Below are 25916 nucleotides of genomic sequence, written 5' to 3'. Positions count from 1 at the left end.
CAGTAGTTTATCACTTTCCTGAAGTTGTTTGTCTTTTTCTGTCAGTAGTTTATCGCTTTCCTTAAGTTTCTGGTCTTTTTCTGTCAGTAGTTTATTACTTTCCTGAAGTTGTTTGTCTTTTTCTGTCAGTAGTTTATTACTTTTCTGTTCTTTTTCTGTCAGTAGTTTATTACTTTCCTTAAGCTTCTGGTCTTTTTCAGACAGTAGTTTATTACTTTCCTTAAGCTTCTGGTCTTTTTCTGTCAGTAGTTTATCACTTTCCTGTTCTTTTTCTGCCAGCAGTTTATTACTTTCCTTAAGTTTCTGGTCTTTTTCTGCCAGTAGTTTATTACTTTCCTTAAGTTTCTGGTCTTTTTCTGTCAGTAGTTTATTACTTTCCTGAAGTTGTTTGTCTTTTTCTGTCAGTAGTTTATTACTTTCCTGTTCTTTTTCTGTCAGTAGTTTATTACTTTCCATAAGTTTCTGGTCTTTTTCTGTCAGTAGTTTATTACTTTCCTTAAGTTTCTGGTGTTTTTCTGCCAGTAGTGTATTACTTTCCTTAAGTTTCTGGTCTTTTTCTGCCAGTAGTTTATTACTTTCCGTACATTTCTGGTCTTTTTCTGTCAGTAGTTTATTACTTTTCTGTTCTTTTTCTGTCAGTAGTTTATTACTTTCCTTAAGCTTCTGGTCTTTTTCAGACAGTAGTTTATTACTTTCCTTAAGCTTCTGGTCTTTTTCTGTCAGTAGTTTATTACTTTCCTGAAGTTGTTTGTCTTTTTCTGTCAGTAGTTTATCACTTTCCTGTTCTTTTTCTGCCAGCAGTTTATTACTTTCCTTAAGTTTCTGGTCTTTTTCTGCCAGTAGTTTATTACTTTCCTTAAGTTTCTGGTCTTTTTCTGTCAGTAGTTTATTACTTTCCTGAAGTTGTTTGTCTTTTTCTGTCAGTAGTTTATTACTTTCCTGTTCTTTTTCTGTCAGTAGTTTATTACTTTCCATAAGTTTCTGGTCTTTTTCTGTCAGTAGTTTATTACTTTCCTTAAGTTTCTGGTCTTTTTCCGTCAGTAGTTTATTACTTTCCTTAAGTTTCTGGTCTTTTTCTGTCATTAGTTTATTACTTTCCTTAAGCTTCTGGTCTTTTTCTGCCAGTAGTTTATTACTTTGCTGTTCTTTTGCTGCCAGTAGTTTATCACTTTCCTTAAGCTTCTGATCTTTTTCTGCCAGTAGTATCTTACTTTCCTTCAGATGTAGGTGTATCTCCTGTAGTGGTGCTGTATAGTGGTAGATCAGATCAGGTCAGATAAGGGTTAGGGTTATATAGAGGTGGTGGTTGTTGCTTTGCTTCTTCGTGTCCTTCAAACCATCTTCCCCGCTACAGCTTGATGAAGTAACCAGCTCCCCTTTTATTTAGGAGAGCCTTTAAAGGTAATGGGCTTTAAGTAGGCTGCACTGTTTGGACTGCTGAATGTAACTACAGCATTTGGCCTCATTATTTAGTTGTGTTGTGATTGTCTCCGCCAGGCCGAAAGGCATGGCGAGAGAGTATGTTTTACCCTCCGTCCGTCCGTCCGTCCGTCCGTCCGTGTGTCCGTCCGTCCGTCCGTGTGTCCGTCTGTCACCAGCTAATCTCCGCCACGTTGGCTTGATCGCAGCGAAACTGTGCACACACACTCCCTTGATGCCAATTCCGAACTTTTTTTCACATGGGCCTTTTATAGCGCCACCAGGAGGCCGATTTGTGCAAAACATATTTTTTGACAGTACTCCTACAGATTTTGTCCAAAAATCTCGCAAATCTATCAGTATCTCTATAGTCATTAAACAAAACCTATTTTTCATATTTTTCATATTCCATCCTGATTGGCTAAAAATGGCTTCCAAAGTTTGCAGGAGTGCTCCATTTTCAACAAAATGCCTCAAATCATGAACACAGCATGCAATTTCGGTGAAATTTTGCACGCATATTTCCACTATGCCGAGGAAGAAATGCCACTTGAACATTTTCAAATCAGCCTCATGGTGGCGCTATAACAGGCCGATTCATGTTTTTACCTATAACTGCACCGATCTGTGTAAAACTTTGTATGCGCACTCCCTAGAGGTCAAGGAAAACCCTTTGCCCTGCATTTTTCCCATCTGCCTTTTATAGCGCCACCAGGAGGCCAACTTATGTATCCTCAATTTCCGGTCATCAAACCGGAAACGGAAGTGGATCAAAACATTTCCGAAAGTGCACCCGAAATTTTTTAGCGCGAAAAGACCGTGGACCGTAGGGCTACGGTCTCGGCGCTTAACAGTTGGATTTAACGGACCGTAGGACTACGTTCTTGGCGGTTTTGATTGATTGATTGATTGATGTGTTAATGTGTTAATGCTCATTATAATATTATATTATATCTTATCTTCATATAATTAGTCCTCATTAATACTCAATATAATATTATATTATATCTTATCTTCATATAATTAGTCGTCACTAATTTTCATTATAATGTCTGTCTACTCACTCTGTGTCTCAGAGGAGGGCTGTGGACAGTTCAGAAACCTGACTACCAGTGACATCATCGATGGAGAATCCAAGCTAAAAAAAAAAGGCAGGCTTTTTATTCCTGGAAAGTTAGCATGCTGTAATGGAAGCCATTGTTCTCGCATTAATACAAAATACAAAACAAAAAAGATTTGAAATATTGTTTGACAAACAAAACAAATCCTAACTAGAAAAAGTGCTCCTCGGAGCACAGGTCTCCGCCAGGTCAGGTAGGTTATATTTGCCTCCTGGTGGCGCTATAATAGGCCAATTTGAAAAGGGTGCCATTTTTTCCTAGGCCGTGCACAGCAATCGAACACTGCATTCGTGATTTGAGGCATTTTGTTCTATAAATGTGTTTTGCTAAATTTGACCTGCTGGTGGCGCTATAACAGGCCAATGTTAAAAGGGTAGCATTTCTTCCTCAACATAGTGTGAATGTGTGTGGAAAGTTTCACAGCAATCAGACGCTGCGTCCATGATTTGCGGCATTTTGTTCAAAACGAGGCACTACTGCAAACTTTAGTTGTTAATCTTAGCCAATCAGGATGGAATATGAAAAATCTAACAGATCCGTGTTGATCACATTACTATAGAGATCACGTGTACCGATTTGCGTGAAATTTGGATAAAATGGGAATGAGTAATATAAAGATATGTGTTTTACATAAGTTGGCCTCTTGGTGGCGCTATAAAAGGCAGATGTGAAAAATGCAGGGCAAAGGTTTTTCCTTGGCCTCTAGGGAGTGCGCATACAAAGTTTTGCACAGATCGGTGCAGTTCTAGGTAAAAACATGAATCGGCCTGTTATAGCACCACCATGAGGCTGATTTGAAAATCTTCAAGTAGCATTTCTTCCTCGGCCTAGTGGGAATGTGGGTGCAAAATTTCACGGAAATTGCATGCTGTGTTCATGTTTTGAGGCATTTTGTTCAACACGGAGCACTTCTGCCAACCTTGGAAAACATTTTGAGCCAATCAGGATGCAATATGAAAAATCTGGAACATCTGTTTTGTTTAATGACTATAGAGATACTGTGTACCGATTTGCATGACGTTTGGACAAAATCTGTAGGAGTACTGTCAAAAAATGAGTTTTGCAAAAAGCGGCCTTCTGGTGGCGCTATAACAGGGCCATGTGAAACATTTGGGGCAGAGGTTCTGAATTGGCATCCAGGGAGTGTGTGTGCACAGTTTCGCTGCGATCAAGCCAGCGGTGCCGGAGATTAGATGTTCACAGACGGACACACACACGGACGGACGGACACACACACACACACACGGACGGACGGACAGGGGGCAAAACATACTCTCTCGCCATGCCTTTCGGCCTGGCGGAGACAATGATGATGTCATTGGTAGGCGGGGTTCTGAACTGTCCACAGCCCTCCTCTGAGACACAGACAGAGTAGAGTTTGTGTTTTTACCATATAAGGAAGGATATGTTGAAAATGGGCGAAGTGGTCCCTTAAAGGGTAAGACCACTTTAGTAGAGGTTTGGGTTGTGTAGTTACCTTGCCATGATGTAACTCCAAAGGTGGGCAAGAAATCAAAAATAATTGCTCCATTGATTAGAAATTGATAATTAAAAAATATGCTCCTCATTGACTTACATTGTACGGTAAAACAGCTCTCAAAGTCACTCTTTTAGCACATAAATGAACACAAACAAAGCTGATTCAGGCAATATAGAGCATCACCAAACCCAGTACTGTTTGTTTTTTTTATAAAAATGTCAACTTCCTGTTGATTTTACTATTTGAAGATCTGGATCCGGATCCGCGGATCCAGTCCAGGTTTTCTACTTATCAAAAATGGCAAAATCAACAGGAAGTTGACATTTTTATTTAAAAAAAAAACAGTACCGGGTTTGGTGATGTTCTATATTGTCTGAATCAACTTTGTTTGCGTTCGTTTACGTGCTAAAATAGTGACTTTGAGAGCTGTTTTACCATACAATGTAAGTCAATGGGGAGCATATTTTGAATTATCAATTTCTAATCAATGGAGCAATTATTTTTTATTTCTTGCCCACCTTTGGAGTTACATCATGGCAAGGTAACTACACAACCCAAACCTCTAACAAAGTGGTCTTACCCTTTAAGGCCTATTTCAATTGTAGTGAAAATAGCCGATCTACGAGCTGACAACACGCTGTGGTGTGACACGTTGTGAGCTTGTAGATCTGCAATTTTCACTGTTTTCTGAAAAGCTCAGATTTGTTCTTAATTTCAATACAACAATACATTGATCTTAAAAAAAGAAAATGCACTTTGTAATTAGTACTTTTATTTACTTGAGTATTTACTTGAGTACATTGGTGCCCATGACAAGACCCTCCCACCAGTTACTGCTCCACTGAGCTCCTTTAATGAAGAATGACTTCCTTCTCTCACCTTGTTTCATGGCTGCTTCTTGGAACATCTGGTTGGTGTAATGGCTTCCTCTGTTCTGCTCCACCATCCTGTTGATTTTCTCCAGCAGCTCAGTGACCTGAGAGGGATCCTTAGATCTGTTGTTGAAGACATGATAGTGACCGCTACATTTACTGATCAGTTCTTGTAGTTTTGGGGTATTCTTCACATAGTATTCAACTGATTTATATTCTTCAAGCCGGTCACCACCAGTGAAGAGAACCATGGTGTATTTATTTGACATTTGGCCAAATGTTTTCTGAATCCATTCCACAGATCTCTGCTCCTCATCTCTGAATCTTCCCAGTCTGATCACATTGAGGAACACATGTGGACCAGGAGCAGCTAAACACATACACTGTTTGATGACATCCTGGAGGCTGTTCCTGGTTTTAATTGTTAAGCCAGTCCAATCTGCACCTGGTTGGTACCGGTACATTACTAAAAAAAAGACAAAGTAATATATTACGTGTTAATAGTTACTCTTTTCAAAAATAATATTACATTTCTTATCACCCCGTGTTTTTAGCATTGTCAAATGTAACTCATCATATTACTTTTCTGTTACTTGTGTTAAATGTGCTCCCTCAACACACAGCTAAATATATTAAACTGACTCAAGACTGACTGTGTGTGTGTGTGTGTGTGTGTGTGTGTGTGTGTGTGTGTGTGTGTGTGTGTGTGTGTGTGTGTGTGTGTGTGTGTGTCTCTACTGTCCACCCAGGCTTTATCTCCAGTGTAGCTTACTGTTCAGAATGTTTTCAAAGGGAGAACCACACTGTGCTGAAACACTGACTTTACACTAAATCCTCTCAACACACAAATCACACTAAACACACTACGTCTGGACACACAGTTACACCAAGGAGCCAGAACATTGTAATGAGTTACTTTTGGGGAAAAGTAACTGTACATTATTACTCAAAATGTTATAGTAATTAGTTATATTACTGTTATTACTGTTGATGTTACTTTTTCCATTACTTTACCTACTCTTGTTACTTACCGGGGGTGTCAATAACAGAAACATTTCTGCCATCCACTATACCACTGGCCTTTTCACAGCTCCATGTCACAGTTGTTGCTGACGGCATGGATCTAAAAGCTCTATAACCCAAGATGGTGTTTCCAGAGGCACTCTTTCCAGCTCCAGTCTTCCCAACCATCACAATCCTAATGTCATCATTTTCTGTTAAGAGACCTGATGTGGAGAGAGAGAGAGAGAGAGAGAGAGAGAGAGAGAGAGATAGAGAGAGAGAGAGAGAGAGAGAGAGAGAGAGAGAGAGAGAGAGAGAGAGAGAGAGAGAGAGAGAGAGAGACATGTAACACTGGTCTACAGACAGAATTGAACCGGACGTTGTGAATGTGATCAACACACTATCCGGTCACACTCCATCATACTGTATGATGTCATGTCAGGTCAATAAAGTAGGTCCCAATGTCATCATGATTGTTACATAATCGTCTAATCACAATTATTACATTATTTTGCATAATCGTCATAGTGATTTCCATGTTAGAAAATAAGAAGCAGATCTACAAGCTCAGATCTACAAGCTCAGATCTACAAGCGTGTAGTTCGGCTATTTCCACATGTATTATTCTTTACAAGTGTAAAGTTATTAAATATGTCAGTCATTTCTTACGTATATTTAAGTTACTAGAGGTCCGGGTCCCTTTTATGCCCTTATATGGAGATCTCTGATGTCATCAGTATATGCACATATAGTACCCATATATGGAGCTGACTAATTTTGTTTGCGCCTGATGCAACACAACACACTCCATATTTGGGCGTCGCTGCATTGGGAACTCCTTTTATGGTTATGGCTGAGTCATGGTGACATGAGCGTGACGTCAGAGGTCCGCCTGCCTGCCTGCTGGCTGGCCGGTCCTCCCTTATGACAATTTTAATATAGGATACCTATGAAAGTTTTGTTTACGAACTATATAAGTATATAGTCTCAGTACAACCCTCAACCCGCAATAGCTGACTCGTTCAAGAGAGGACTCAAGACCTACCTTTTTAGCAGAGCATTTTTTTCAGCTTGTTTTACCTCTAGGCTTTATTTCCTCATGTTTTAAATGTTATGTTTCAGTTTCTCAGATGTTTTTAATGGTGGGAAGTTTCTTTTTACGCAACTGCCTATTGTAGCACCTTGAGATTTTTTCAAATGTAAAGTGCATTATAAATAAAATCCATTATTATTATATAACAGTCAATAGGAAGTAAGAAACAGTGTTGTGACCTACCCTGATCGCTGGCCTCTGCCATGACTCCTGTATGAAGAAGAAAAGACACATTAATATAACAGCTTATATTCACAACATTTATGTATATTGTTGCTGTTCCACCCGACAGCAACAATATATGATTTGTGCCTTATCATTTCTTACAAAACCTATATTCATAACTGTTATGTTCGTATAACTTGTGCATTGTGACCTGCAATCATCTTAGTCCATTAAAACAGAGAAATCATCTGTTTCATTTTAGATCTGAGCTATATATATATATATATATATATATATATATATATTTACAATCTAAAATAAGTGTTTCAGAAACTCTTAGGATTTAGAACAGTGCTTCTCAAAAATAGCAGATCTACAAGCTCACAGCGCGTCACATCGTACCGCACTGCTTTGTACATTTGCTATTTTTTAAAATTGTATGAAAAATGTAGCATTTTTTAACACAATTCTTCTCTTCTGGGGGTCCCTGGGCACAAAACATTTCAGATGGGGGTCCGCAGCCAAATGCATATAATTCTGGGGGTCCTTGGCATGATAAAGTTTGAGAACATAAATGGCCAGATAGTGGATTTGGTAACCACTTATAAATATCTCGGCTCCATTATTGACGATCGTCTGAAATTTGACTTCAATACTGAAATGGTGTGTAAGAAAGGTCAACAGCGCCTCTTCTGTTTAAGGAAGCTAGCCAAATTTCAGGTGGACAAGTCACTGATGATTTTATTCTACAGAGCTTTCATAGAGTCTGTTATTTCATTTGCTGCCATTTGTTGGTATGGAAACCTTGGCATTAAACAGAAAAATGCCCTTAACAGGGTTGTGAGGGGGGCCAGCAAGATTGTGGGGGCACAATTTAGCTGTCTGAGTCATATATATGACCAGCAGGTGCTTAAGAAAGCATCTTCTATTATGGCAGACAGCTCTCACCCCCTAAATCCTGAATATGAATTCTTGCCTTCCGGCCAAAGGTTAAAGACCCCTGTAGCTAAAAACAATAGGTACAAATTCTCATTTGTACCTACTTCCATTCGTGCCATCAATAACAGCAGCAGGAGGAGGCAGCTATGAGTAGCTATTATTATCTGGATCTTGTGATTATGTCTATGTCTATGTGTGTCTTGTGTATGTATGTTTACTGTGTGTTGGAGTTTCCTACATTCTCACTATCTGCTGTAACATAAGTTGCCCAATTTGGGACGTAATAAACTTGAACTTGAACTTGAACTTGAACCGTTGATTTAAAAGGCATTTATAGAATCAGCCTCAGGTCTTAATGGGTTAATGAGTAAAAGGAGATTATACCTCAAGGTTCAAGGTTCAATACTTTATTGTCATAATAAACATGCATTTATATCACAGCATCTAGCCGCTGCTACTCTGACCCTGTTCTGGCCATGTCGTAATAGGCCAACATCCAGCGATAATAGCAGATCTACAAGCTCAATGGGACACGTTGTGAGCTTGTAGATCTGTTATTTGTTTTGACAAACAGGTTAGGTGTAGAGGGAAAGAAGGAGGGAGGAAAATGTTCTTGTATGTAATGTCACACTGCACTATAAAATGTGCCGCCACTGTACACAGCCATCTTTCTTTGCACGGAGACACAGTCAAAACAGGTCACTAACTGTGACACACACACACACACACACACACACACACACACACACACACACACACACACACACACACACACACACACACACACACACACACACACACACACACACACACACACACACACACACACACACACACACACACACACACACACACACACACAGACCCATGTCACCTGATCCCTCAAACACCCAGTTAAATAAAATGTATTATTATTATTATTACAGCCACACCACACAGGGTTTTCAGGCCAAGGACCGCCTAGCTGAGAGACAGATGAAGCAGGGACCCCCACTACATATTGTATAACTGAGAGACAGATGAAGCAGGGACCCCCACTACATATTGTATAGCTGAGAGACAGATGAAGCAGGGACCCTCACTACATATTGTATAGATGAGAGACAGATGAAGCAGGGACCCCCACTACATATTGTATAGATGAGAGAGAGAGAGAGAGAGAGAGAGAGAGAGAGAGAGAGAGAGAGAGAGAGAGAGAGAGAGAGAGACACAGAGACAGAGACAGAGACAGAGACAGAGACATGTAACACTGGTCTACAGAATTGAACCGGACGTTGTGAATGTGATCAACACACTATCCGGTCATACTCCATCATACTGTATGATGTCATGTCAGGTCAATAAAGTAGGTCCCAATGTCATCATGATTGTTAAATAATCGTCTAATCACAATGATTACATTATTTTGGGACAGCAGGGACCCCCACTACATATTGTATAGATGAGAGACAGATGAAGCAGGGACCCCCACTACATATTGTATAGATGAGAGACAGATGAAGCAGGGACCCCCACTACATATTGTATAGATGAGAGACAGATGAAGCAGGGACCCCCACTACATATTGTATAGATGAGAGACAGATGAAGCAGGGACCCCCACTACATATTGTATAGATGAGAGACAGATTAAACGTTTTCATAGATTTCACTTTCAAAGACTTGTTTGCCAGTAACTATCACCATGAATGAATTAATATTTGTTCACACATCTTGTCTAATAATAATAATACATGAATCCAATATACTATGTTGGATTTATGTTCATATCTATTTTCATAAATATGGCTACTTAAACACGAAGTACTTAGTAAACATGACCTTTGGTCTGCTCTTTTCCCCTTCCTCCCTCCTTCAAAAACAAACCTCTTCGTCGAAAATAGCCGATCTAGGAGTTCACAACGTGTCACAGCTTGTAGATCAGCTGTTCTCTGTGAACGTTGCCCCCAGCATAGAGCTGCTGCATGGGGTTCAGGTGGTTAATGTAAAATAAATCACACAACTCTGAGGACCCCCTAGGGGGTCCCAGACCCCCTGTTGAAGACCCCTGTTATAGACTGAGAAACGTAAACATAATGTCTTACCTGATGTCTGATGTCTGATTGTGATGTTTAGACTTGAAGAGCAAGTTCATGCAAAGCCTCACATGACCTACTGACTGACTGACTGACTGACTGACTGACTGACTGCTGTAGGACCAAACAGTATGAACTATACAGGAAGCATTGAAGTCACGTCCTTATCATTAGTTAATCATTACCTGGATTTGATTTAACCCATTCAATCCAATCTCTGTCTTTGTATTGTGTTTGGCTATTAAAAAATAGCAGATCTGCAAGCTCATAGCGCGGCACCGAGTGCAGCGCTATGAGCTTGTAGATCTGCTATTTTTTACTCAAATCTTTGCTTCTGGGGGTCCCTGGAACAAAACATTTTGAGATGGGGGTCCGCGGCCAAATACATATCTTGGACATGAAAAAGTGTAGAACTGTTTAAAATTCTATCTACCTTCAAGCAAGCTGTGGTGGAATCAGTACTTCAGTAAAAGTAGCTGGACGATACTCTGTTAAGTAAAAGTGCTGGATTCAAAATTTGACTCCAGCAAAAAATAGGTACTGGCATTAAAATATACTTAAAGTACCAAAGTAAAAGTACTAACATTTTTCAAAATGTGTCTAAAATAGCAGATACAGATTTATGTTGAGAGCTAGCAGATCTGCTGAAGTCTGAAATATTAATGTATAATAACAATCTAAATAATCTAAATAATCTAAATCTACAAAGTACTATAGTAACTAAAGTTTTAAAATAATTGTAGTGGATAATATTTGCCTCTGAGATGTAAAGTAGAATAATAAAGTGTTGAAAAAATGTACCTTAAAGTTGTACTTAAGTAGGCCTACCCTACTACTAGTGTACTTGAAGAACACATCCCCATATTATATTATTATATATTACATACGTACTCTACTTAGTGTACTGTAAGACCACACAGCAATAGTGTTATCACTGTGGCAGTGAGTGAGGCTGAAGAACAACACTGCCCCCGGGCCCCTACTGATAACCCCTGGTACTACGACCACCTCTTTCCATTTGTGTCTGATAAAATGAATGTTAAATATAATGAATCAAGTAGAGACAGAACACACAGAGAGAGACAGAGAGAGAGAGAGAGAGAGAGAGAGAGAGAGAGAGAGAGAGAGAGAGAGAGAGAGAGAGAGAGATAGACACAGAATACAGAGAGAGAGAGAAGTAGAGCGAGGTAGAGACAGAACACAAAGAGAGAGGGGTAGAGAGAGGTATAGACAGAACACAGAGAGAGAGGGGTAGAGAGCGGTAGAGACAGAAACAGAGAGAGAGAGGGGTAGAGAGAGGTAGAGACAGAAACAGTGAGAGAGAGGGGTAGAGAGAGAGGTAGAGACATAATACACAGAGAGAGAGAGAGAGCGGGGTAGAGAGAGGTAGAGACAGAACACAGAGAGAGAGAGAAGTAGAGAGCGAGGTAGGTTTTCCAGTGTTTCCTCATGTGTCCTCTTAGTCCTCAGCCTATCCCAGTGTTGATTGTCTGTAGAGTTCACCTGTGTCTAGTTAGTCCTTGTCTATATATTTGTCCTTGAGTCTGCTCAGCAGCCATGGTTTGTCAGTAAATCTATGTCACAGTGTTAGTTCCTAGCTCCTAGCATAGTGTTATCTTTGCTCCTAGCTGTATTTCCTAGTCTCCTAGTGTTCCTTTGTTTGTTCCTGGTTCCTTAAGTTAATGAAGCCCTTGTATTAGATCTGCTCTGCCTCATCCTCTTCCTCTGTTCTGCACTTGGCTCCTCCTACACCTCTCTGTCTCCAACCGTGACAGTAACAATGTCCAGCATTTATATGATCAATGAAGTGGTCCTCAAACCTTTTCATGCCAAGGACCCCCAAATTGATATTTATTTGGCCGCGGACCCCCATCTTGTGCCCCCCCCCCCCAGGAACACAGATTTGAGTTAAAAATGTTCGATTTGCACACATTTTCAAGTTTAATAAAAAAAAATAGCAGATATACAAGCTCATATAGCGCGGCACTTGTTGCCGCGCTATGAGCTTGTAGATCTGCTATTTTTTAATAGCCAAAAGTATAAAATATGGATTAAGTGGTTAAAATGATTTTGACGCTATACATTTTTTTGCTGGGGACCCCCTGGTATCCCCCCCCTGGACCCCACTTTGAGAACCAATGCTTCAGCAAAGACACTAACAATACCCAACATGTAAATGATCAATGAATCAGTCCTCTAGATCAATGGTTCCCAAACTTTTTAGCCCAAACCAACAAGAGAAACTTGATATCTCCCTGGGACCCAAACTAGTGTTAAATAGAGCAACGCATTGTGAGCTTGTAGATCGCTTATTTTCACTTCTTCAAAAGAATTATTTTTTATTTATTTTTATCAAAATCTTTTGAAATAATAACAAAACATTCTAAAAAGGGAATATTTACTCAACATGGGTCCCTGACCCACTGTTTGGGAATCAGTGGTTTAGAGACTAGAGAACTACTTATCAGCAGTGAGATCACAACTCAGTGAAGGCACGACTTGTTCTCGTCTTATCTGGTATGTTAATAATATGTTAATGAGGGGGCGTGTTCAAAGTCATGGTTCTGTAGACAAAACATTTCCACATCCAGTTCTAACTGTGTGTCTTTACGACTGATGATTCACGTTGAGATGGGCTCCTGTTGCTCCTGTGACTGTTGTCGCTGTGACGACCCCGAAGGTACGTTAACGACAAGAATTATGTTTGTTTGTGTGTGTGTGTGTGTGTGTGTGTGTGTGTGTGTGTGTGTGTGTGTGTGTGCGCGTGCGTGTGTGTGTGTGTGTTCCATGACAGGTGAACTGCAGAGATTGCTTGATAGCCAAGAGAAACATCTCTTTGTATATATAAACATATCTCTATAAACTAAAAGTAAATCAGTTCAACCAAACCAGTCTGGGCTCATCAAGATGACGGAGAGAAACAGTATTAAATGTTAAACACTTGTACTTAAACTGGAGCACCAATGGCATTAAGTTTAATGAGGAAACCAGCCCAGACCTAGCTCTGGTCCACAGCGTTAGAAGGAGTTCTCCTTAACACTGTGTGACTTTCCAGCCGTTCCCCACACACCCCCCCGGTAGAGCAGGCTGTCCAGCCTCTCGACTGTACTAACAAATAAATATACACCTTTGCTATACTCACCAAAAACAAAGAGGGTTTTAAGATGTTGAAAGCCTACAGATCTGGTCAATGGAATGTTTCTATTGACAAGATCTGTAGGGGGCGCAGTGGAGTATCTAAACATTGTTCACATCCGGTGGAATATTTTCTTTTCTGGCCAAAAAGTGTATTTTAGACGTGAGGTGGAGGGCTCAGAGTGTTGCCACTAAGGAAAGAAGGCTTTCAACATCTTAAAACCGTCTTTGTTTTGGTGAGTAGCAAAAGTGTATTTTTAATTTTGACTGAAGACGAGAGGTTGCGGCCGCAATGGCTGAAAAGTCACGTAGCGTTAAGGAGAACTCCTTCTTCTAACGCTACGGACCAGAGCTCCCCCAGACCTGATTAAAGTTATACTGAGAGATTAGTCTTGAGTTCTGGTCTCTTACACTAGGACCAAAAAACTAACTGGTTGAAATCAGTTGGTTCTATAATATGATATACTATGTTTTAGGAGAGGACAAGTGCTGCGGATCATGCCTGGAAGCAATAGGAGCTGTACTGGGATCCCTTGTATGTGTAGGTCTGGAAGCTCTCCAACATGTCGATGTCTGACTGACTGCACAAGACCTCCTACATGTTGATGTCTTTATTCCACTTTTTCCCCCCTAAATGATTTTTGTAACCCATTTTTTCGCCCCGTGCCAATTGCCTAAGCTATGATCCTGGGCGCTACTCTCCCTCTGCCAGCCTAGGGAGAGCCCCAAACTGAGCTCATTCCTCCTTCAATGCATGAGGAGTGAGCAGAAGGCTTCTTATCACCTGACAGGGGGGAGTTTCCCCAGTAGGACGTAGTGCGTGGAAGGGTACCTACCCTAGGGGACACGGGGAGAACATGCAAACTCCACACATGCAGAAAGGCCCTTTCACCAACCCCACCTAGGGTATGGGCACTGATGACGCGGAAGAGAGAACACGCCCCCAGCGTCCCCGGCGGCAATCGAACCCAGGACCTTCTAGCTGTGAGGCGACAGCGCTACATGTTGACGTCTGACTACACAAGGCACATGCAGGTGTCACATGGGTGGACCATCTTCATCCAGCACTCTGAAAACAGTCCCCGAATCTTTTTTTCATGGAGCCGGATTTCAGTTTGAAGAGTCGTTCAAAATGTGCTTCTACCTGAGAACCATCGCAACATTTTTTTGTATACAGTATTATACAGTATAATTCTGTAAAATCAAGGTTAGAAAATAATCTTCAAGTATACACCCCAAGTGTATTCAAACCGTTTTATTGTTATTATTCTTATTCTTATTAGGAATAAAGACAAAACATCGTGTGAGAGCGGCTGACCCGCTCACCCGCAGCCCGCATAATTGCCTCTGAAATCCTGACTCGACCACCCACGCCGCGGGTTGACCCACGGGTTACGGGTCGGCCCGCTCATCACTAACGGACACACCTGTCCGTGTACGGACATATTGATGACCCCTGGTCTGTACCTCATGACCTCATAGCCATTGCCGTCAGTGTGTCTGTCCACGCTGGCTAAGATATTTATGTTGTGCTACATTCAGTAAAATGTACTGTACGTTGATTATTGAGTTTTGTGTGTGATTAATCAGAGAGAAATTCCCTTTCTCATCGGTTGGCTCACATTTCATTAAAAACAATTGATGTACTGTAAAATGACTGCATTATCAGTGGTTAATCATGTTGTGTGTTAATACTGCACAGGGTCTATTAGTATGGAGACACATTGATGACATTTATCTTGGGATTGTATTGTTTGATCAATGAGAACGTAGACTAGACACCACAAAACATGCACTGCCTCAGACTTAAGACATTTACTGTACGCTGCACAGACTACTTGTGATGTATAATATTAATAAACGGTTACAGGGAAATTAGTTTTTTAGATACATTTTGTCAAAGATGCCTGAAGGCCCACAGACCACACTATAAACAACCTGTGGAGCAATTCAACATAGGAATAACTTTATTGATTCAGAACATACTTAAATCAGAAACCCATTGTTAATTAGGTTTGCACATGCAAGGAATATGGCTTCAAAATAACACACTTTCACATCTCATCTATTGTTTTCTGTTTCCTACATTTAAAGAAATACATGTATTATTTCAAAAGGTTTTATAATCTTTTCATCAATTAAAAACAATTCCAAAATGTTTCAAAAGTATTTAATAAATAAATCTAATAATTTCCATAAATGAAAAAAGAAAGAAAACGTTTAAGTAGTAGTGGAAATAGCAGATCCACAAGCTCGCAAAACGGCGCGAAGCGACACGTTGTGAGCTTGTAGATCTGCTATTTTCACTAGGTAGGGGTCCCGGGAAAAATGTCTAGTTTCAGCAGTGGTTTGGGAAGCACAGCTGTACATGATTGCATCAGGTGAGGATAACAAGACGGCTATTAAGTAATGTTTGCTAATTGTTATGATCCTACTGGGTCACTTGTATTTCCCTGTACTGTGCAAGGTCAATAAAAAGAAGGTACGGTCATCTACATCATTTTCGCTACCCAGCTATTCCAGCCGGCAGATTGGTCGCACTGGAAGACAGACTGCAGCCATGGAGCCAGCTGGAACAAACACTATTCCTGAACGATTGAGATCTTTATAAAAATCGGTCCAGGTAAATAAAAGAAGACATTATCACACATTGTTTTCTATTGTGTTGCTTTTCAACGTGTGCACCACTATATAATTGTATAATTGTATTCAGGTACCTAAGAGCACAAAGTTTGTTTCTGAACGTGCCAAAGTATCGCGAGACTGTCGTCTCTCATTGACCGCCTGACAACCAAATCTCGCGATACTGCCCAAATCTCGCGATACTGCCGAGGCAGACACGATACATGGCGCTGTTCAGACGCCTCGATGAACTTATAGGTACAGTGTGTGCACATAAAAAAAAACAAGTTATTATAAAACAACCTGTGATGTGTCTTTTTTTATATTCTTGAACATATTAACTGACAAAGGACTCAGTCGTTCATAAATAGTGTTTGTTCACAAGCTGGCCCAGCCGTTCTCTCATTGACTCCGATGTATTTCACCAAACTTCTGGATCCAGTTTTGCCTCCCTGACTGGCCTGTGGACTGACCCTAAACAATGGTGTAAAGTAACCAAGAAGTACATTTACTCAAGTACTGTGCAATTTTGAGGTATTATTTTTACTTTACTGGAGTATTTCCAATTGTCTGTACTTTTACTTCTACTCCACTACATCTCAGAGGCAAATATAAAAACTTTTACTCCACTACAATTATTTGAAAACTTTAGTTACTAGTTACTTTGTAGATTTTGATACATTACCCACTTCAGCCCTATACACATTTTCGGCCATTTGAAAATAGCAGATCTACAAGCTCACAATGCGCCGCGATGCGACGCATTGTGAGCTTGTAGATCTGCTATTTTCAAAAGATTTTTATACATTTGAAAACTTGAAATAGGACATTCTGCCTAATGAGTTTTTATTCTTTTATTCAATTACATTCTGAATTCCGGACTTTTACTTGTAACAGAGTACTTCTACATTGCAGTATTGATACTTTTACTTAAGTTAAAAATGTTAGTACTTTTTTCCACCACTGCAAGTGACAGCGTTCTGTGAAAACAAGAGAAGAGGAATGGCATGGCATCTGCTGATAAGGAGCTGTTTGCTGCCAAGGCAAAGGAGGGCAGAACTGGACCAACGAGTAAAAGCTTAGTTTGTCAGTTGAACAGAAAGTGTCCAATGAAAATACAGCCATATAGTCCTCCATCCACAGCCTGGGGGTCCCTGGGGGTCCGTGGGGGGTCCGCAGTCACCCCGAGACCTCCAACCTAGGTTTGTTTTTTTACCTCTGTTCAACGTTAGGAGGCCTTATAGTTGTGACCAGTGGTGTAAAGTAACTAAGTACATTTACTCAAGTACTGTAGGCTACTTAAGTACAATTTTGAGGCACTTTTACTTTACTGGAGTATATCCAATTTTCTGTACTTTTACTTCTACTCCACTTCATCTCAGAGGCAAATATTATACTTTTACTCCACTACAATTATTTGAAAACTTTAGTTACTAGTTTGCAGGTATAAATGATTACATTATAAAACACACATTAACCACTTTAGCCCTATTTTATACCTCTGCTATTTGAAAATAGCAGATCTACAAGCTCACAACGCGTCGCGATGCGACGCGTTGTGAGCTTGTAGATCGGCTATTTTCAAACATTTTAGTACTTTTACTTTTGGTACTTTAAGTACGTTTTGATACCAATACTTTTGTACTTTTACTCAAGTTAATTTTTAATTCCGGACTTTTACTTGTAACAGAGTACTTCTCCATTGCAGTATTGATACTTTTACTTAAGTGAAACATGCGAGTACTTTTTCCACCACTGGTTGTGACACTGCATTCCTTTCAATCCTGTGTGTCTGTCATTCCTTATCTAATCTCTCATCAGGTAGGCCTACAGTACGTCTGTTTAGACCCGGGCGTTCCTCGTTCCACTGTTCATACCTTGTGTCACATGGTCTAATAGTTTCTCATCAAGATAGAACGCCTGTTTCAACCTGAACAGGAAGAGTCCGCCTGGCGCCCCCCCTTTTCTCAGAGCAGGTCAGCGGAGCATTAACCCATTAAGGGCACGGTCACACCGCACTTTTATTTTACCTCTGGGGTGGAATCTGCCAATGCTTTGTCAAGGCAAATGCGTGGATTTGCAAGAAAGATGCGCAAGTTCATGAATCCACACGTTTACATTGACAAAGCGTTGGCAGATTCCGCACCATAGGTCAAATAAAAGTGTGTTGTGACCGTGCCTTAAGACTGGGAAAGAATCTGTCATTGTAGATTTTAACCACTTATAACCATTACCTTATACTTGGGCTATTCAAAAATAGCAGATCTACAAGCTTGTAGGTCTGTTATTTTAGAAAAATCGTGTAAATGTGTGCAAATCTTTGAATACGTATATACATGTTTAACTTATCTTTTAACATATCATTCTGGGGTCTGTTGACAGGAAAAGGGTTTGAGAACCACTGATATATATAACATATAGCAACACCTAGAAGTATCTAGGTGTCTATATCTACATCCAAACAGCCCCAAAGTGTGTGTGTGTGTGTGTGTGTGTGTGTGTGTGTGTGTGTGTGTGTGTGTGTGTGTGTGTGTGTGTGTGTGTGTGTGTGTGTGTGTGTGTGTGTGTGTGTGTGTGTGTGTGTGTGTGTGTGTGTGTGTGTGTGTGTGTGTGTGTGTGTGTGTGCGCTGAGCTTTTAAAAATAAAACCCAAGTATCATAAAATCTAAGGATTTTAGGATATGTGTGATGCCCACTAAAGTTTGATCACATTAGTGTGATTGTTTTATTTGTCACAGTGTTTTGAGGAGTGTTTGTATTTTAATTTACCTTTCAAACTCAGGTTGTGTCATTTATATGTTTTCACCAAAATCAATAATAACTTTGGTCAATAGGTGGCAGTGCAAGACCATGGTATTAACCTGTTTTGCCTCCTGAGATAGTCTGCTGGTTCTTCTCATAACTGAGAGAAGACTCGGTGGAAACAGACCACGTTTCACTGTCTCTATTCTTCATAACCACTTTAACCTGTTTTCCAGGTAAACATATATCTGCTACTAAGTGCCATATCCTGGTACCTGTAAAATCTACTTGTAGTGCAAGAATGAAGCTCTGTAAAGGTGAAATAAGCCCGGTTAGCTCAGTCCGTAGAGCATGAGACTCTTAATTTCAGGGTCATTTCTTCGAGCCCCACATTAGGCGCAAATTATTGCCATTTAATGGTATGGGAGTGTTGGGCAAACTATGATACACCTCTGTCATTTCAATCTGTAGATGAGGTACTCTTCACCTACACAAAAATGTGGTACTCATTCTGGAGTGTACAAAGTGCAGAACATGTGTGCTGCACTGCCCTCTACAGGTTGAACGTGTCCAATAGAATGTGCTGTTGTCTAACAGTATGGAAAGACATCTTTCCATACTGGAAAAGATGTCTTTCTTTTCCAGAAAGAAAGACATCCATTGAATGTATCAGTGTGTGTGGATGGATGGATGTACAGTGTGTGTGGATGGATGTACAGTGTGTGTGGATGGATGTACAGTGTGTGTGGATGGATGTACAGTGTGTGTGGATGGATGTACAGTGTGTGTGGATGGATATGTACAGTGTGTGTGGATGGATGTACAGTGTGTGTGGATGGATGTACAGTGTGTGTGGATGGATGTACAGTGTGTGTGTGTGGATGGATGTACAGTGTGTGTGGATAGATGTATCAGTGTGTGTGAACACACACTGATACATCTATCAGTACACTGATACATGCTATGAACATCCATTCTCTTAAATATACATGTTAATATAAATACATATCTCACAGTGTCATGTCATGTGGGTCTATACAGTATCTATATGTAGAGTAACAAGCCCCTCAGAATGCATCGAGGAAAGGCTTGGGTTACTTTGATGTAAAGGGCCACTAATTTACACACTCACTCACTTTGTGTATCTGCACTCTCACTAGGATATAATAATTATAACCGGTCATGTAAACTTGCATGTTTGGAATTGGAACAGCTGAAATCAATAATATATATTCATATATTGACCCACGGACCCACAAAGTGAAGGTGGGGCCTGCATTGGTCCTAGAGCCGCCAGTTGCCCATGTAGAATCTCATGAGGTGAAAGTTTTCATATTTTGAACATAGTGAAAATGATCATCTATGTAGTGTAATGTGAAAACATGTCTGTCTCTTCACACTCTGTGCTTTATTGAGTCATTTCATCAAAGTTTCAGCAACACATTATTCTCAGGCTGGGGGTCAGAAGAATGTATGAGGTCAGTATTAGTTAATAATATTCAATCATATGACATGTGTTTTAATCACTTATGATGCCTGCAGTAAAACACATTCTGCTCTTACATACCATGTGCACAAGATGTAACAATAAATACAACCATGAACATTTCAGATACACTGCAGGCCAGACTGTAATGGATGAAGCTTTGATTGACATTCATTAACCATATATACCACTTGTATCATGTTAGAATAGGAACAAAACCTTTAATTATTTGTAAAATGTTTTTGTATTCTTCAATTATGCCGTGAAAGGATATCAAAGTGAAAAAAAATCAAAGTGTTGACTATTAACTCTTTGACTGCGGTTGACTCGATAACGCGTCAATTGCTAGTTTGTCCAGTTGGCCGTCGACGCGTTAGACGCGCGTTCATTGTTTAATCTCTGATCGCGCTATTCTGATTATTTTTCATTCTAGGTTTCGAGTTCCACTTACTTCACCCACACCTGCATCCGGTTTTATGACGCAAATTCCGTTTCCGGTTTAACATTTTTTTTCCACGGTCATTTTCGGCCAGAATAGGGAAACACACGGTTTTTCACACGGTATAAAAAACGAAGGGAGAGGTCAACTTCTATAATCTATAGTCTGGGTGACGAACAGTCCTCGCCGTCGTGTATCACATCGTAAATTTGGCCGATCGGAGAATCTGAGAACACGTCACATCCGGTTTGACGTATTTGACTGTTTGACTCTGTTGAGGGGGGGGGGGGGGGGCAGCGAGTCAGCGAGCTGATGAAAGTGTCTATTTGCTGCTCTCTGCTGGTGGAACCATCGTATGTGTTCAAAACCGCAGCTAGACTTACTATATGAAAATTAAAAAAAAAAAATAATAATAAAAAAAAAATCGCTGGCACTGGGGGAGTACTTTATGAAAATACTCTGGCAGTCAAAGAGTTAAACCATGTAATGGGCCAACCTCCCACAGTTTAGATGTCAATAAAATGGCACATCTGATAGAGTTGACATCTGACAGAGTCTGACGGAGTTGACCGTCTGTCGTAGTTAATTTATTTTTCAAAGTTGCTTAGATTTCTACTAATGCTAATAGAATTACACATTTTAAAACATATTTCAACAACGATGATATTAATAGTACATTCTTACACCTATGTTATCAATACACATGGTTAGTTTTTTAATGCTTTTAACAAAATATTTAAAAACAAATTATGAAGTTGTGAATCCTTGTCTGAGACGAGGGTGTTTTCTGGCAGACTGCAAGTTTAGATGTAAAAAGAAAAAAGGAAACCAGACCAAAACATTGTATAAATTGTATGTAATTCATATATATAAATCCTTTAAGAATATATTTTCACCCAACATTTTTTTAAATTAGTGTGTTAATGGTAATCATTTGAAATGTTTTGGTAGGACATGATTTGTCCTAATTCTCAATAATGGGTGATATACATGTGGAACATCCATTACTATTGCTGTGTGTGTACATGTTGAAGACTGTTGTTTTTGACAACAATACAGAACCATGTAAAGATGAATGTCTCTACATCCAAATGTAAGCAACATCTACGTATGTATTTTATGTTTCTTCCTGACACGTAGTTTCCTGTTTAAACACATTGACGTCACAGATGTTGTTCTTAGTTGAGTTTGAGGAAGAGACAAACGCCCTCAGATGAACTCAGACACTCGACATCGATGGATGTGAAGAAGCAGCGTCTTTTCTTTCAATTGTTCTGATGAAGGTAAAACGTCTCTTTGAATGAAGGCTCAGATCAATGTGTGAATTCACCATCCTATAGCAGGACAACATTTTTGAGTATTATATGGTATTGCATTGCACAATATGAATGTATGAAATGCTCATAAGAAGTTATATTATTTGTATATTATATTTAATACTTACAGACCAGATTAACAGGTTAAATGAAAGTCTGATATTCGAGGTGAAAACAAGGCTCCAGTCTTGCATGGTGTTTAACATGAACATAAGTGGTGTTGTGTTGTTGTGTGTCTCATGGTGTTTAACATGAACATAAGCTGTGTTGTGTTGTTGTGTGTCTCATGGTGTTTAACATGAACATAAGCTGTGTTGTGTTGTTGCGTGTCTCATGGTGTTTAACATGAACATAAGCTGTGTTGTGTTGCTGTGTGTCTCATGGTGTTTAACATGAACATAAGCTGTGTTGTGTTGCTGTGTGTCTCACAGTGTTTAACATGAACATAAGCTGTGTTGTGTTGCTGTGTGTCTCATGGTGTTTAACATGAACATAAGCTGTGTTGTGTTGCTGTGTGTGTCTCAGCACTGAGAGTCCTGGAGTTTATTATCTGCAGGTGTCTTGTTATCAGTGGTGTAAAGTAACTAAGTACATTTACTCAAGTACTGTGAGTACAGTTTTGAAGTATGTTTTACTTTACTTGAGTATTTCAAATGTTCAGTACTTTTACTTCTACTCCACTACATCTCAGAGGCAAATATTGTGCTTTTACTTCACTACAATTATTTGAAAACTTGAGTTACTAGTTACTTTGTAGATTTTGATAATTGTTACGAAACGATACATAGCTTTTTGTTTGTTGTGATGTCACAGTTTGGTGACATGTCAGGACTACAGCCGTCAGAGCACAGTGTTGTCTAGTAGAGTAGCTGAGGCTGTTCCTTTAAACACCTAATGACATGATAAATATGTTTTTCACACATTTAGAGCATACCTAGGTTCATAATGAGGACATATCTATCACTATATACCATATAATGAGAATAGATATAAATGATATAATATATACATATATATAAAATTATGTATGTATATACAATATTTGACTATTTAATTATGTAATATATATTTTTTTTTTTGCAGTTTTCAAATATTTTTTGACACACAATCTAATATTTTATGGTCAGGATTCACCAGGAGCCTGGATGGCTTGGTTCCAGGCTTAAAATAATTCATATAAATATTTTTGGAAATCTCTATGGGAAAAACATAATGTGGTTTCTATCTGTGGAACCACAAAATGGCCGCCACTACTATGCCCTATATAGGCATATCTGGTTTGTTTATGTCTGAGTCAAGAGTGAAGTGGCCGTGGTCCTGCCTATAAATGGGTGTATGAGGTTTGTTTATGGTTATGTCTGAATCAGTCAGAGTGACGTGGCCGTGGTCCTGCCTACAGTATATATGGGCGTGTGAGGTTTGTTTATGGTTATATCGGAGTCAGAGTGACGTGGCCGTGGTCCTGCCTATATATGGGTGTATGAGGTTTGTTTATGGTTATGTCTGAATCAGTCAGAGTGACGTGGCCGTGGTCCTGCCTATATATGGGTGTATGAGGTTTGTTTATGGTTATATTTGAGTCAGAGTGACGTAGCCGTGGTCCTGCCTATATATGGGTGTATGAGGTTTGTTTATGGTTATGTCTGAGTCAGAGCAACGTGGCCGTGGTCCTGCCTATATATGGGCGTATGAGTTTTTATTTTTGGTTAAGTCTGAGTCAGAGTGACGTGACCATGGTCCGCCTGCCCACCAGCTGGCCGGTCCTCTCATTAGTCGGATAATGTAGGATATTATAATATGTATGAGTGGGTGAACTTCATATCATTGCTGTATAGTGGTTCTCAACCTTTTCAGGCCGCGACCCCCCAAAATAATCATATTTGAACTGGGGACCCCCCAAAATAATCATATTTGAACTGGGGACCCCCCAAAATAATCATATTTGAACTGGGGACCCCCAAAATAATTATATTGGAACTGGGGACCCCCCAAAATAATCATATTGGAACTGGGGACCCCCCAAAATAATCATATTGGAACTGGGGACCCCCCAAACTAATCATATTTGAACTGGGGACCCCCAAAATAATCATATTGGAACTGGGGACCCCCCGGAATAATCATATTGGAACTGGGGACCCCCCAAAATAATCATATTGGAACTGGGGACCCCCCAAAATAATCATATTGGAACTGGGGACCCCCCGAAATAATCATATTGGAACTGGGGACCCCCCAAAGCTTGTATATTTGCTATTTTTTAAAAAAAGGCTCTTTCTTATATATATGTTTTTATAGTATAATTTGTTGATTTCTTTTGATGCAGTAATGGTATTTTTCTTTTCTTTCTTTTTTAGGTTTAAAAAGGTATTAAAAGTCCTTAAATTGTCACTTCACTGTCATCTGGGGAAACCCCCCCCAAAAAAAAAATCTTGTGGGGATCCCCCTGGGGGTCCCGACCCACAGGTTGAGAACCACTGTTGTATAGTACCTACACATGACCGCCATCTTGTTTTGACATGGTGAAGTTTGCCGCTGTGCATGTCGGCGCCATCTTGTTTTGACAAGGTTGTGTTAAGTTAACGGTTGTGCGTGTGGGTGCATATGAAAATGCAGATAACAGTTCCTTCTTTGTAACCACATCCTCTGCTCTCATGAGAGCAGAGGATTTGGTCACAAAGAAGGCTGTAGATCATGTCTAGCATTGAGAAATGACAGATGTTGAAACATTCAACCTAACCACAAGCCTTGCAAACAACACCTGCCTCTCTGCAACCACCTCCTCTGCAGGCATGGATGCCGATTTATATTGAGTGGGTAGGCTACTCAACAACAAGTCACACACACACACACACACACATCAACCAAGTTTTAACCCCTTCATCAGAAATACCTTCATCAGAAATCCCTGATGAATGTCAGTTGGAAACATTGTACTTGCAATAAAATACTTTTTTGCTTTAAGTGAAGACAGGGTGCTCGGGCTCCCCGGCACCCACAGGATTGGCCCCAATGTCTGCAGGTCTCTGCACAAAAATACACTGAACAGAGAGAATGTTCTGTTTTCTATGTCAACTGCATGCATGCAGAATGAACATGTAAGGTATTGTCATATCACCAGAGGTTACTTATAATCTGGTGAAAAAACATGTGTAATCACTGTAATCAAAACACCCTTCATGACAGTTACTCTGTGCATTTAATTGTTTTAATATTTTTTTTCTTTGAAGCTGAATGTTATTGTATCTTGAAAGGTCACAGTTGATGGCCGTGGATCTGAGAATTTGTACCAAATAGATTTTCTTTATCACTCGACCCCAGTACTTACATTTACTCCACTACAAGTAAAAGTAGCTCAGTCAAAATGTACTTGCTTTTACATATACTTAAGTATTCAAGAGTACATGCTTTTAAAAATATTTAAGTAAAAGTAAATTTCGTATTTTTCACATCAACGAATTGCTGTAATTTTGGCATTTTTTTAATCACAAGTCAAATTAGTGCAGCTTTTGTTCAAAACGAGTAAACTAAATTAATATCTTTATAGCCTAGTGGTAGCCTGGTAAACCCTCCCTCCGGAAATCTCATTTCCATTTGATTTCAGGAATCAAATAGAAATGAGATTTCCGGAGGGAGGGTTTACCAGGCTAGCCTAGTGGTGCAGCACAAAATAACCAAATAACCACAAAATATTCAATTTAAATATACTGTCTTGAACAAACTAAAATATGTCTAAAACCCCAGCAATTCCAATGCAACAAAATAACTCCTCATCTATAAGCCAGTGGTTCTCAACCTTTTCAGGCCGTCACCCCCTAAAATAATCATATTTGAACAGGGGACCCCCCACCCTGATAAGCACTTGGAATGTACGAGTTGAGGCATAGCCGATCTACAAGCTCACAACGCCTCGTAAGCGCAGGCGTTTTGAGCTTGTAGATCAGCTATTTTAAAAAAAAAAATCCTCTGTCTTATATTATTTATTATGTCTGAGTCAGAGTGACGTGGCCG

The 25916-nt window shown here is 39.8% G+C and overlaps 1 protein-coding gene across 1 annotated transcript in view; it reads left to right on the top strand.

Moving 5' to 3' along the window:
* The window catches only part of LOC308073743 (limbic system-associated membrane protein-like), a 398830-nt gene that overhangs the window by 276354 nt on the left and 96560 nt on the right, over positions 1-25916 (top strand). The window lies entirely within an intron of this gene.

The sequence above is a fragment of the Gymnoscopelus braueri genome (assembly GCF_963280865.1).
Source record: "Gymnoscopelus braueri genome assembly, chromosome: 18".
Classification (NCBI taxonomy): domain Eukaryota; kingdom Metazoa; phylum Chordata; class Actinopteri; order Myctophiformes; family Myctophidae; genus Gymnoscopelus; species Gymnoscopelus braueri.
The sequence above is the reverse complement of the archived record's forward strand: the minus strand, read 5'-3'. Positions and strand labels throughout refer to the sequence as shown.